At 36.4% G+C, this 15647-nt stretch overlaps 1 long non-coding RNA gene across 1 annotated transcript in view; it reads right to left on the reverse strand.

The window, feature by feature from the left end:
- Positions 1-1048: 1048 nt before the first annotated feature.
- Positions 1049-15647, reverse strand: part of LOC141570434 (uncharacterized) — a 475324-nt gene continuing 460725 nt past the window's right edge. Inside the window, exon 5 of the long non-coding RNA XR_012494439.2 lies at positions 1049-1106. This is a non-coding gene — a long non-coding RNA (uncharacterized LOC141570434). The remainder of the gene's footprint in view (positions 1107-15647) is intronic.

The following is a 15647-nucleotide window of genomic DNA, read 5'->3' on the forward strand; positions in this document are numbered from 1 at the left end:
ATTTGTAAAACCTGATGAAAAAGGGTATGATTATACAAGTGTCAATAAATGAGTAAAATACGCATACACTTTCTCTTGATAATTTTATATGAAAATTCATCTCATAGAAGTGAAATCCTTAGTACATAAGGGTAAATGTTCAAGGCTGTTTATTGCAGCACTGTTTATAGTGGTAAAAAGTTATAAACAGTCAGCATCCTTTTTTTGTTAAGGAATGGAGAAACATTTATACAATATAATGTCATATGGTTGTTTAAAAAAATGATGCATTAAAGTGGCATGTTTGTTACAATTAATGAGTCAATATTAGTACATTATTATTAACTAAAGTCCACAGTTTACATTAGTATCACATTAATGCAAGATGTTAATAACAGGGGAAACTGCGTGGGTGTGGGTTGAGAGGTACATGGGAAGTCTCTACTTTAGCTCAATTTTTCTGTAAATCTAAAACTGCCACAAAAATTCTATTAATTTTTACAAAATCACAAAGCAATGCCAAAAATGAGTTAGATACATACTTTCTGACTTGAAGAAAGATCTTTAATGCATTAGTAAGTAGGAAAGCTGGTCAAAGATTAGCATATATAAGTTGACTTGCAAAGATAAATATCAACAAAAGCACCCTTTTTTATTGTGATTTTATGAAAATGGACCAATGAGTGAAATGATGTACGCTAAGCTATTGACCTATTTATTTGGATGCAAATGTGTTTTGAGAAGATGAAGAAGAAAAAATGACATTATATATAAAAAATGTAAAAATATACATACTATAATGTTAAGTAAAAGTGAAGAATATAAGTTTTTTCCATTTTACCCTTTTATCATTAAAACAAATTGTAACAAATATAGCAAATATGAAACTGAGTAGTCACCATGCTCCAGAACTATGTTAAACCTCTAAGCTCAGACTTCCAACAATTATTCTTAATATATAAAGGAAAACTTTTGTAATACAGAAAAAATAGTTTTATATTAAAAAAAAAACACTTCTAGGACCATAATCATTATAGACTCAAACATATTTTAAAACTTGAACTTACCATTTACTTCTTCGTTCTGGGTGATATCTGCAATTTGTTGAGAGCTGCAGGGAAACTGACCTGTGGGAAATTAATTTAATATACCAGTTTAATATTTTTCAAAAGTATTATTTTTGTCATTTAAGACAGATAATTATGAAGCAAAGTAAACATTTCTCAATGTAAATCTTAGAATGAAAGGTAAATGGGTGGTAATGACACTGCCAGCACAGAGGCCTTCTTTACCTTAACAGAGAAGTAGTTGTTTGCTAGGGTTTGTTGCTTGCCTTCCCAGTTATAGGTAGAAGTGAGCACAATGGATTAGAAAGGATAATGCTTTCTATACACTGATCGTGAGTAAATACTCAAATAGACTCTATGCTACTTAGAATATGAGAATGAATTGATGAAGGGAACTGAGGGATGAGAAGGGTACAAAAGGGGATTGGGCTCTTATCAACAGGAAAAGTAATCAGTGGTTAGGGACTCAGCCAGAGTTTGGGGTTTAACCCTTCTCCCTCCCCATCTGAGATATTTGCACATAAAACTTCAATTGATGACAGTAAAATAGACCGTTATGATTGATAAGATGAATTTTGGAGAATATGACTTGGATTAAAAGCCAAATAGACTTCCTAAGATTTTTTCATATTCTCTCAAATTGGAATAATTACCAAACAGTCCTAGATTTAACACCCCTTCACTCAGTTGTAGACCTCTTAAAAATTGCAAAAAACAAAACAAAACAAAGTTTGTCTGCTGTTGGCAGTTTGCTACAAAACAGAGATGGGACCAAACTACACATGACATTTCTCCCACCCTCACAAGTAAAAAGAGTGGTCATGATTTGCAGTGGCTAAGACATGGAAACAACCAATGTGTCCTCGATAGATGATTGAGTAAAGAAGATGTGATATATATATACACAGTGGACTACTACTCTGCCATAAGAAAAAATGAAATACTGCCATTTGCAACAACATGGATGGATCTTGAGATTATTATGCTAAGGGAAATAAGTCAGACAGAAAAAGCTGAGAACCATAAGACTTCACTCATATGTGGGACATAAAACTGAAGGCAATAGAGAAACGAGACAAGCAAATAAAGAAACAAAAACTCATAGACACAGACAAAAGCTTCATAGTTATCAGAGGGTAGGAGGGGGGGATGTGGGGGATCAAACATATGGTGATGGAAGGAGAACTGACTCTGGGTGGTGAACATGTAATGCAATATATAGATGATGTAATACAGAATTGTACACTTGAAACCTATGTAGTTTTGTTTACCATTGTCACCCCAATAAATTTTAATTAAAAAAAGAAATGGTCTGCCTCATCTGAAGTATAGCTTGAATGGATATTTCCTCATGGAAATATAAGGTTTGGGGACAAGTATTCTCTTAACATCAAGAGTATAGTATGTCAATGAGGTGATGATTGTAATTATATCACACTTTGCTCTCTAAAAGCAAATATGTAAATAGGAGCAAGAAAGGATGAGTAATTATAAAATGAATCTCTCAAAGTTATTAAAAATTATATATTATTCCAGCCTCCTAGTTTCCTAGTCTACTATGAGTCAATTCATTGCAATTTAATGCTCTATATCAGTTACCACACCAGGTATAAAAAATATAAAGATGAATAAAACATGTCCCTACCCCTGAAATAATTTATGACTTGTTTACCTTTTCTTAGTATCGTTACATAAGCTTTCCAAATCATTTGAAGGGCATTTTTCAAAGTCTGTCACTGTACAGCTGTTTCTAAATTTTGGTTTTTCTGGGAACCATACTCTGAAACAGACTATAGCAAACACAAAGTCGAGTTGCAATATAGGCCTAATAACAGCCTCCTCGGGGCAGCTGTGGAGTTAAAGTGACCCATGGAGTGTTGGACAGGAATGGATTATCCGCACTTCATCGGTCACTGAATGTGGACCCTTTGTGAAGGACATGTCCTTGGGCAAGCTGACTTCAGATGAGGCCGTCCATGAAATAGCTAATAGCTGGAGACTATGCACTGACAAGCTCTCTGAACATAGACAGTGCGCCCTTTCTTGTAGGGAATCTGAGTGCTACATCTCCATACCCATCACAGTCTATGTCTACACTGCTGGGATTCATGTCTTATATGCTTAGGTAATAACTCCATTAGGCACCTGGTGGATCTGTCTTCCTGAGAGAAGCATAGGAGAAGGAGGTGAGTGGGATGAACTACACCTCCTTCCACTGAAGCTGACTTTGGGGTCACAACAAACTATCCTGGTCTCCCTCCTACACTATCCATTCTAGATTTCCCTCACTTCAGTGAACACCTCAGCTGGCCTCAGTGGCTTATTTGGTGTCATGACTAAGACCATAGCTCTCAGGAGTCTGAGCCTGTGGTCACCATGGCTTCTCAGAGTATGATTGCTGCACTTGTCCATGTAACATCACAATAGGGCAGGGAAGTAACAAGAAGCGTTCCAGTCTAAGATCAGATATATTCCTCCCTGCCTCTATCGTGTAACAACAGCCCTACCTCTTCCCAATGGTCAAGGCTAATTGCTGGCCAATATGAGGTCTGACAATTAAGTTTGTAAACTTGTTGCAACGATGTTGCTAACCTTTTTTGATATCAGAGGGATTATTCATTATGAATTTGTACCAACTGGACAAACAGTTAACCAAGTTGACTATTTGGAAGTGCTGAAAAGGCTGCGTGAAAAAGACAAAAACAACCTGAACTTCTCGCCAACAATTCATGGCTCTTGCATCACAACAATGCACCAGCTCACATGGCACTGTCTGTGAGGGACAATAAGTGTATTGGAACAATCTCTCTACTTGCCTGGTCTGGCCTCCAATGACTTCTTTATTTATCTAAAGATAAAGGAAATATTGAAAGGAAGACATTTTTATAACATTCAGCGTGATACAACGACAGCTCTTATGAACATTCCAGAAAAAGAGTTGAAGGGTGGACTCGGCACTGGCATTGGAGCATAGCTTCCCCAGGGGTGTATTTAGAAGGTGACTGTAGTGATCTTCAGCAGTGAGGTATGTAGCACTTTTCCTAGGATGAGTTCTCAAACTTAATTGTCCAACTTCGTATGCTGATTCTTCTTACTGTTGATACCTGTCTAAAGTGCCCAGAGAATAGCTATAACTTATAAGTTATGGGTCTTTTTCTGTGTTCCTGGAGGAAATGTCCTCTCTTTGGGGATCATGAACTCTTAACTCTGCAAAGCCCAAAGTTATGGGTAGGAGAAGCACAATTTTCCCAAGTGGGCTATTGGAATTTAGGATAGGTAGGGCAACTCCTGTGTCTACTGCTTTGTCCCTGGATCCATATGTTTTTCCTATTGGGTCCACAGCACCATATAGAGTTCTTTGATTCAAGGTACGTTCTGCATCTTAGAGTATGTATGTACCATCCCCCAAAAATTGTATGTCAGCTAATGCTTCAACTAAGCCTTCAGGACATTGTTCCAGGAATCTGTGAGGCCAGAAGCTTATGGGGGAGGAAAAAACTTTACTCTTCCATCTTCTTTTGGATGGTGTAATAATCAAATAGATATGAGACAGATTAATAAAATGACCACATTTAATTATATATGTAAATATCCCATATTTACCCATATGGGTTCCCACCCATATACATAAGAAAGTCAGAGACAGAAAGGTAAAGTGACATTCTGAGCTAAGGATGATTTAAGGCACCTTGGGGCTTCAGAGGGTCGTTGCAGGGCAATAAGGAGATTAGCTGTTTAGTAATTAGAAGTTTGCCCTGCATTACAGATAGGTCATGAAGAGTTATTTCTGATGGTAACTCTCATTATGAGCAAGGCCCCTAATTTAAATTATTTAAGGGAGAGGTAAACGTTTCTCATGATATTGTAGGATCTCAATTGCCTTTAGCTCAAAATAAGTCACACGCCAATATGGCACATCTTGGGGAGGGGGCTGTCCTGAACCCCTTTAGTGTGATGTGTGATATGATTAGTGGATCTCATGGCATGAGCCCATCACCAAATATTCTTTACTGTAAAGTAGGCTACCTGATATGTTGCGATGTTATGTGGAATTCCAACCAGTAGGTCAAACATTTTATAAGCCCTTGTATAGTGGTTCTGGTTACAACACTGTGGGGAGAAAAACAAAACAAAACAAAAAAACCTATACCCAGATTATGTACCTATTTCTACCAAAACAAATAGTTGGCCTATGTATTAGTGATTAATAAGGCAACAAGTGGCCAGTTGGTCTCCTTGAGAAATGGTGCCATACTTTTTTTGTATGTGTGCTTATGTGTGTATGTTTCTTTTTAATTTAATTTTGTTTTGGTAAGAATACTTAACATGAGATCTATCTTCTTAACATATGTTTACCATTCTTGTTGGCAAGTTGGACATTCAATGGAGACAGTAGTTATATCAGCTTTGGTTCATCTTTGCCACTGCGATCACTTTTTTCATGGCCTATCACATCAGCACTGGAGTAAACACAATGACAGATGCTGGCTAACATGAGCTTGCCAAATCATTCTGTGTACTTGGGGGTTTAGTACCTCTTCTGTGATGGTTAATCTCTTATGCATGTTAAGATATGATAGAAAAATCTTCCTATTTATCCTTCTCTAATAGGTCTAGCCACATACTTCTACCCCAATTATCTTTTCCCCCAGATTCTCCAATCTGTCTCTCTCCCAGCCTTTTGACTAGTTAGCTAAATTATTTGATACTGCTCACCAGTCATCTCCTAGGATGTGATAATGTTTTTGATTTGATACCTTGGCCGAGGGTAGGAAGGATCGTTTTATAGGCTTTCACTTGGCTTTCTCCACTGTGATATCTTTCACCTTACAGGTCAAGACTCCAAAGAGGGGTTCTTTCAACTCCCAAGTATGTCTATGCCACTCATCACCCAACCCTTAAGAGGCAATCTGGGTGGCACATCTTTCTGTCCATTATGCATACCTCATGCCGTGTTCTGAATTCAGTGGATGCTGTGTTAAATTTGTTGAGGAACTGTATTTTGTCATACATTTACTATAGCCCTAATAAAGGGGATAAGCTAAGTCTCTCCTAATTCCATGTTATAATTTATTTTTGGTTTAACTGCTTCCTTTTTTCTTCTTTTTCTTTATCAATGGGACTGAAATGATCTTTGCCCCTCCTAGGAAAGCTGTCTAGTCACGACCTAGATCCTATGTCATCGACGACACTAACACTTTTTTCTTTTTAAAAAAGCAGTCATAATCACATAGTTCCTCTATTCTGAATCTTTCGATAGCGCCATACTACTTCTAGAATAATCAAAGAAAAAATTCATTGCCATAGATCAAATGAGAAAACTTAAGTTTATGAACTAATAAATTGATAATGAAAGGAAGATAAAAAGTATTTAAAAAAAAACAAACCTAAAAATGAAAACATTTTGGAAATAAATTGCATAATGGTTCTTATAACCAAGGTGGGATACATGAGGGAGAAAGTCGAGGATGATACTGAGGTTCCTAGTTGGAGCTAAACTGATAGTAACACCATTCTGCATGAAAGAGAATAAAACATGTATAAGAGTTCCTTACATATAGGTGTTAGTCTCTTCTATCAGACTCTTATTTGTTTGATTAGGACACTAATTCATCTTTGTACTCCCCATGGGATTTACTGCAATATACTGCATGTAAGACTAGTCTCAAACAAATATTTAATTTATGAGTGGGTAAACGTGGACTACCAAAATCTTATCTACAGCACCACAAATCTATTGAGGTTATTGGAGAAACCAGCCAGAGAAAAAAGGCTGCTTTTAAAATCCTGATATTCAGATATCGAAGTAAGCCAGCCAGCCACATTATATCACTAATATCAAGATAAAAATGAGTGAATGCTTCTCCTCCTTTGTGACTCCACATTGCCCAGAATAGGACTTCTGTTTTCTTTAGAGACTATTCTTGATGTTTATGTGAATAAGCAGGGAATCTGGTGGGGAGGTTGTGTGTGAAAGGGAGATTTGTTCACCAACCACATCAATTGTGCTAGGAAAAAAAAAAAGTACTAATTTATGGGATTGTGAGATAAAGTGCAACTTCAAGGCCTTAATCCCTTAGACTTCAGCTAAATACGACTGCTGAGTCTATCTCATGGTCAGAGTCAGTCTTTTCCATTTCATATTTTGGGGCAGGGGCACAAATGATGGAACGAAGGATGACAAAATTCTAGCCAAAAGTGGTGGCACAGACAACAGGGTGATTTTGAAAGCTAAAGTGGAAAGCAAAACAAAACCACCTATTGCACTGTTAGAACTCCAAAGAGCATCCGAGGCCAAAGAAGGTATTTCATTAACAATCCTTGATTAAAGCAATCACCATCCGTGGAATCTGTCCAGGACAGCCTGGCTCTTGGTTAGTGGGAACTGACAAAATATTTGTCACTGAAAAGGCATCATCGAGGAAGAACACAACCCTTCCCCAGGCAACGGCATAATTAAGGAGCACTAATTCACTTAGCCTGGGACTGCCACATCTTTCTTTGTTTGCACCAGCATATGGACAGTATTATTGGCGTAGCTGTTTTGCTCGTCTGCATCTGTTGCTAACACAAATAACTTCTCTAGTCACCTTATTTGTACCTTCTGCTTGTACGGCAAAGATAATGATTTTCAGTCCTGTCATGGCACATCTCATAGCAACACATGGTTGTTATTGCAAATAGGTCAGTTTAACTCTAGTGCGTCTTCTAAGTGTGAGGAACAGTTCACTGCCTATGCAAGCAAAGCTACAGGCTTGGGGAGAGAGTAGAGAGACTAAGTGTCTTGTAACAATCGGAGCAATTGCCAGTGAGAGAAAACATTACAAATGAGGCAGGATGGGTTATAAGGAGAACAATTTTATCAAAACAGTCCCTTATGTGGGACAAGTAAGTACAGAAGAAGTGGCGGAAATTGGTAGAATGAATCTTACAAATGGAAATGAATTATTATACCACTATGTGCTTGATAACATTATTACAAAAGAAAGCAATAATGACCAGCATTTTTGCAGTTGTTTTAAATTTACAAAGCAGAACAAATAGGGAACCAGTGTGGAAATATCACATCTTGAATTTCCATATTAAAAACAAAGTGTTCATTAAGGAATACCTAAATTCTTAAAGCTAGTTAAAGGCCGAGTTAGTCCTGGGACCTAAGTCTCCTTACACTCTGCCTACTGTTATTTCCATCAGTAAATCCAGCCCTTAAAATATAAGCTAAGCTCACTTAACTAAAATATTAACAATAAAAACTGAAATAGTCTCATCATCTCATTATTCCTGCCTTGTTCATTCCTCTGTATATTTTCCTCAAGAATCCATAAAGAGTGTATATGTCATGGCATCTGCTTATATGAAGATTATCAAGCTCATTTCACCACTGGGTTCATGGGGCTGTTAATATCAGTCTCAAAACACATAGACGAGATAATCAGTGTATAATTGTAACATCTTGGAAGTTGAGGCCCCTGTCTTCTCCATAAAGATCTGAATTTGGGAAGAGGCAATGGTATCAAAAATCATCCCATCACCACTTGCTTGACTGTGAGTTGAATGGAAAAAGAAACTCAGTTCCTATTAGGCAAAATAGTCAGAAAATACTGAACCTCTCTTTTTTGTTTTTGTTTTTAATTATACAAATTATCAAGCAGGAAAGCATAGAAAGAAAAATCAGCAAGACATTTAATTATCAGTCATCCTATTTCCTCATTATTCTGCTTTAACGTTCTCTCTTTCTTTCTTTCTTTCTTCTTTCACTCTGCCTTTTCCTCCCCCCCAATTTCTTGAGTCTCTTCTCTCACTTTCATTCATTTTGCCATCTTTTCTTTTTGCCCGTGTCTTCCATTTCCCTGCTGTATTTCTGGGAAGTTAAAAACAGGGCCTATGTAGTACAATGAGAAAGTGTTTATAACAACCATTTCTGAGGATTTTTAAGTTATTTTGAATTAAATTTTTAAGTGAATTCAAATCTATGGTGATCCCAGAAAGTCCACTTTAATCTGCATTGTACTTTATACTTGTTTTTTGCATGAGATATCTCATATTTTGATTAGTTTTTATCTCAGCTATTTGAGTTTGACTAAAAATATGGTTATGAGATGAATCACAAACTTGATTTTTATCCAAATCTTGAAAAAATGCATGCATTCTATATCAACAGGAAAATGGTAATTTCATATTATATATTCATATTGAAAAGAATGTATTTTATTTATGTATGCCTATATATGAATAGAGAAAAAGAAAAAGGATAATGGAGTTGAAAGTCTTGATTGAATTTTTAATGGTTTTTTAAGTAGAATACAACCTTTTTCTATGTTAAAACAGTTTGACCACTAAACTTCCAGGTTCAGAGCATAACCCTGATGGATAGGCATAGCTAAGAGACAGGCTTTTTAGCAAATACCATGTGGTAAGCTAGACTAAACGTGGAACCCAAACATTTTTCTCACTGACAGCTACACTTACTTTGGAAAGGTTGTGTTTACCGCTGAACTTAAAAATGCAATTAATTAAATTGATGTCATTTGAGATAGGAGAATTTGGAAAGAAAAAGTGTAAAAAGTATGATTCCTCAAAGTTACTCAACTGGATTTCTGGGGAAATGAAAAAGTACAAAGTTTCCAAAAAAATTTTCCAGTGCAATTTTAATCCACCTAACCTGGCAAAATCCACATCTTTAAATTCCTGCCTTATGGGAACTATATTTCTGTAATAGTATAAAAATTAGAGTTGTTTTCTTTTCAGTTAGGGAGTCCTGATTTTCCCGACATTCTGTATCAAAGTGTGTACATTTCTTTTATTATAGAACCTGATAAATAGAGGAACAATCTGTCATCTCTGATTTCATCTATGATAGCAAAAGTCTGGACAAATACTTCAATAAATACCCATGAACAACACTGAGATTATGAGCTATAGAAACTATTTATAGTTCTCCTTTGGAATTTTCCAAGGGAGAAAGGTGCTTTCCCACCCTTATCTCATATAATTTCTAAAACTCCCTGGAGTTTGGGGACCAAAATAAAGCAAAAATTCCCAGAGGTCATTCAGAGAGTTTGCAGTGAAGCTAGGAACTGAATCTAGGCCATCTCAGATTTCCCTCTAGCTAAATGGTGTATGTGTCCAGCCCTAATAACTCCTTCCAGCTTCTTAACGCTGTCCATTCTGGTCTGTAGCTTCACCCATCTTGAAGTTAGTCTCTCTGAAAATATTCATGGAATTCCAACTCTAGAAGTTGAAAGACCTTAGGGCTTATTTAGGTCATCTCCTACACCTTTCAGTTTCTTGTACAAAAATAAATTGATCCTCAGAGAGATGGGAGAATCCATCAGAGTTAATAAGTTTTACTTCCGGGAATGGAATTTCTTGCTTCCAGATCAGCTTTTACTTTCTTCTTCTTCTTTTTTTTTTTTCAATTCAACAGAACAATTCTGGTCATTTAATTTTCCAGTAGATCTTCCTAACACTCTAGTCAGCATTTAATCTATATATTTTCAGATTTACATACTTGAAATTTTAATTGGTTAATTTTCAGTCAATGGTTTCTTTAATCAGTTGTGTGTAGAATCTCAGTGTTGTTCATGGGTTGCACTTTGTGTTTAACAGTTATCATTCCACTGAAGTGTAGCATTTATTTCCTTTTTGGACTCAAGGGTTTCCTAATGGCTGAACTCTAGATATTTGTACAAGTAGCTGGTAAATGATGTAGTCAGAAATGGTCATGGTGGTAAGGCATGCTGGTAGATTTTTCCTAAGTATCATGTCTGAGATTTCAAAATTTAGTTAAGAACATTGAGTAAAATTCTCTATGGATGTTTCCCCCTTAATGAAATAAAATTACAACAAGTTGCATGCAACTAATGTTGAATATTATTTTCTTATCTTTGAAATAAAGAGTAGCACATTAATACAATATTTCAAAGGTTAAATATTATTACACAGAAGCATATATTCTTGTTGTAGAAATTGTCATTTTAACCTTTTTTTGCCTGTGCTTTATATAAAACTCTAATCACACTTTATAGGATTTTAATCATGCAAGCAATCTGTATAGACAGTGATTGGAATATAATTATAGTACTTTATGATTTACATAGAAATTTGAACTATGTGATCTCAATTAAGGTTCATTATAGTCCCATAATTTCTAGGTCCATTATTGTTATATTTTGAAAACTAATATTTAGTGATATTAAATCACTTGCTCAGCCACAAAATGAGTTAATGGTATAGTTTGAGATTTAACTATTTTTCAAACTTCAAATTAATCAGTCAGTAAACAAATATTTCTTAAATACCTACTACGTGTCAGACACTGTTGTAGTACCTAGCAAGGTACTAGAGTAGTCTAAGAGAGAGGTTGAGGATCAAGATATAAATTTGGAACTCTTAATATATGTTTATATTTAATACCATAGAACTTATGGGGAGAAGGAGAGGGCTGAAGATAGAAATCTTGGCGTTGGGACATCAAGACAGAGGTTATATGGGGAAGGAGAAGGTGTGGTATGTGGGGGGTGGGGGAGGGAGAGAAGGAGGGAGGGAGGGAGACATGGGGAGGGAGGGAGAGAGAGAGAGAGAGAGAGAGAGAGAGAGAGAGAGAGAGAGAGAGAGAGAGAGAGAGAGAAAGGTTTCCAGTAAAGTATGAAGAAAACAAAGAGACTGTCATCACAGAATGAAAGAATAATTATGGTGAAAGAGGTGAGAGAGATCAAATCTGTCAATTACTGAGAGAAGAATCATAGTAAGATGAAGACAGAGAAGTGGCCACTGGCATTGACAAGATTCAGGTTATTGGGAACTCCAAACAAAGCCAATTTAATGAAACGATGAGAGCTAAAGCTCAACTGCAGTGTACTGAGGAGAACATGTGAAGTAAGGACGTGGGAACAATAGGTCTAGATAAGTCTTGGTAGGAGTTTTCTGTGAAAAGATACCCCAGACGCACAGTTATGACTGGAAGCTATGTAGGATCAAAAGAGGTTTTCTGTTTGTATGTTTGTTTGTTTTTATGATGGAGACATAAAGACATATTTCTAACTTAAAAAAATGATCCAGCATAGACAGAAACATTGATGATGCAAAAAAAGGGATAATTTCTTATAAAGACAAGAAAGATAGGCTTTAGGGCTCATAGAGAGGTGGGTAGTCTTAGCTAAAAGAAACAAAACAAAAAAACTCCAATTCCATTAGAAGAGATGGAAAGCAGAAGTGTGTGTGTGAATGGATGGTGGTAGTTTGAGGAAATTAGTAGTAGGAAGATGAGGTTGGCTTTTTTTTTTCTTTAATGCTTTATCTTTTTTTTATTTTTTTCCATCAAGTATGAGTTGGAAGTTGACAATTATATGTCAAAGGCAACTGAGCTTTAGAGATTTAAGAACAACGTGTTAACTATTCTCAGAATGGAAAGTGAATTAACTAGAACAGTGTTGAATGCCTGTTAGTATGAACACAAAATTACAGTGAGTGCACTCAGCAAGCATGTGGAGTTTATCCATTGTGTTAGGATGGTTGGGGACAGTTGTGTCAAGTAAGCAAACAGTTGAGTTTAAGTAGGTTGGGGTTTTTCAAGTCCAGTACAATGAAAGACGGCTTTTTGTATGGGAGTCATTATAGTTTGGGGCTAATGTATCTTTGTTAGCTAAAGAAGATAGTGGAGACTTACCTTGGGGCTACAAATAACGAAAAAAGTGGCAAAGTCAACAGACTGAAACTAGATTAGGAACACAGGAAGATGACTATACATAACTATCAATGAATGGGATGACTGAAATGGGGATTTGGGAGGGTAGATAAGGATGAGGAAAAGCCTGTTGGTTCTGAAATGTCCAAACATTGAGAAACCAGGGTGTTAGATGGCTATTTGTGGCTGTTAAAGTCACAATGATTGATGAATACAGTAGAGAAGTTTATCAATGAGTTTGAGAGTTTGGTAGATAGTATAGTGAGAATGGTAAGTAGTACGACATGTGCTTCAAAAAAGACACGGTTTTGAAAAAAGATGTAAAATAGTTTGGAAGTGACAAGGGGGAACAATGAGGAGACTCCTTCAATTTTCAGACTGTAAGGACCATAGGGAATAGAGGGTAAAATATGCCTGTACTTGAGAGGGAAGCAGGAGGAAACACATTTAGGCAAGAGCCAAATTCCATTTAGAGCAACAAGGGAGGGGGAGTTTTCAGAAAAGAGGTTGAAGATGGAGGAAAGATTGCTGAAGACAGAGCAGGAATTCCAGAAGCCACAATGGAAGCATTCGGGAGGACAGAAGGGTGGGAGATGAAGTCAGATTAATGGCGATACAGAAGAATAGGGTCCTGGTATCCATGCAATGAGCTGTGAGTCTTACATTTACGATGGTGACTGAGGGGAATGATATTGTAAACCAAGTTGAGGTTGGTCCATAGCACGTGGCAAGTGAAGATGTTGGTGGCTGACTCAGTCCATAGTTGGAAAGTACAGGACAACTAGAATCATGTGCGATAAAATCCTCATCTATTTTTAATTCCAAATCTCATATTTTTCCTTCTACTTCCCTGGGTCTTTCATACCATAATATTTTTAAAGCTTTTTTTTTTTTTTTTTTTTTTTTGATATGTGAGTATACTATGTGTCATATGGGGTACAAAAGAAAACTTGCTCCCACTTCTTGTGAAACTCACAGAACAAGGAAAGGAAAATTAAAGAAAATACATAATTATTCCTTTATATGATACAATTTGTACATACTAGGAGGGAATGCATAGCAAGGCTTTCTAAAAAGAATGCTACTTGGAGAATGCAAATTTTGAAAAATGTCAGAAAGAGACTTTGCTTTAATGGAAAATAGAGTATGGTATTTTGTCCTGGCTCCTATAGTTGTAATAAATAGAAAAAAAAATCAAGTTAATTCAATTTATCATGAAGCTGCTCTTGGGAAAATAAACGATTCTCAGGGAAATTTGGGAAGAGAAGTCACACAAAGGTCTCACTAAACCTAGAGCTTGATGGGGAGGGGTTGGATTCTCAGGATCTCTGGAAAGCTTAGAATTTTTAGTTAATAGATTTTATCTTCTAAGATTTTGCAATTACGATGTGGCCACACTCTAGGAATTTTGGTCCTACTGTTTCTCAGCTTTCCGATTATGAAGTCCTTACTTTCCATTGTAGTCAACAGAGAGAATGTGATTAACCTTTGTGTAGGACTAATTGATTAAGTATCCCATGGATACACTGCCTGTAATCAGGGACCAGTTATCCTTCTTCAATTATTCAAGGTTGGGAATGAGAGGGGGGGCTCTCATTTCCAATCTGTGGATACTTGGGCAGCAGGGGCTCTGGGTGGGGAGAATTCCTTAGAGAGATATGAGGGCAAGCAGGCAATGTCTGCCAATATTAAATACTAATTATCACCAGCCTGGAAGACAACGTGAACAAATTCCTGAAATTACTTATATTTTTGGATTGGGGGGTGGTCATCAGCATTCTGAATTCATGTATGTTTAGTCTCCTAATTGTCATTTTTATTATTGTATAATGCTATATCCCATTTTGGCTCATATTCCAGAATGCTTTTTAGAAACTTGTATATGAACCACAGGAAGGGAAATTATTTAATAAGATAGTTCTCAGAGGACTGTCTTATCACTTTTTCTGGACGACTTGGTATGGGGATATACAGGAAGCATATTTAATAGGACATTTACAACTTAACTACTAAAATATGCTGCTGTTCTTAGAATTATGCCAAGTGAATGGAACAGATTGCCCTTTACTAATGTAGCAGTGTAACCCTTAGTACCGCTATGTTTCTTCCAGGATGAGGATGAGGTAGTTTGAGGAAAACAGGGCTGGGATACTCATCTCTGACCATGGTTAAGCCTTGTTTTCCTTCCCCTGAGAAAACTGAGTGTAACAGATTTTACTGAACAGCCTGGCATTTCCTACTTGTATCAACTTTTAACCCAATGATACAGAAATTAAAAAGCTTCCATAAACTTTGTGAATGAAATTAAAACTGTTTAAGGAATTTCAGCTAGTACTTTTTATTGTTAAAAAGCACTTTCCTAAAATCATGCAAAACTAGGTCAGTCACCTATGTTCTTTAATCTTCTTTTCATAGGTCCCAAGAATTCAACGGCCTTCTTCTTTTGTAAATGCTACCTTGTCTTCTAGTCCGTCCGCGTTCCCTCTGCCCTCCAAAACTGAGCTCATTAAATGAGATACAGTCACCCTAGTTCCCTTGGCATTTGTTATTCTCAAGAATAAGCAGGAAAGCTGCTAATAACAACAAAAAGTCACCATAACAATTATAATATTGCAAACATAAGGAATCAAAACTTTCAAATTTCTTATAATGTCAGTCCTTAACTGAATTGGTAACTGAAATGGGTAACTACATTTGTAACTGAAACTTCCATGGATTTCTACTTTTAGTTTTTTAGTCTTTGGGCTAGGATTTACCAAAACTCTCATCGTTCCTCACATCCCATCCCTCCCTGCTGACAGAATAGAAAAGGTGGAACAATAAGTATTATCTTGGTTCAAGAGGACAAATAAGAATTTTTTAAAACCATCAGTTTAATTGAAAACTATTCCACTAGACATCAGCCTTGCTCAAGA

This window comes from Rhinolophus sinicus, chromosome 3 (assembly GCF_057876585.1).
Source record: "Rhinolophus sinicus isolate RSI-liver-muscle chromosome 3, RSI-T2T, whole genome shotgun sequence".
Taxonomy (NCBI): domain Eukaryota; kingdom Metazoa; phylum Chordata; class Mammalia; order Chiroptera; family Rhinolophidae; genus Rhinolophus; species Rhinolophus sinicus.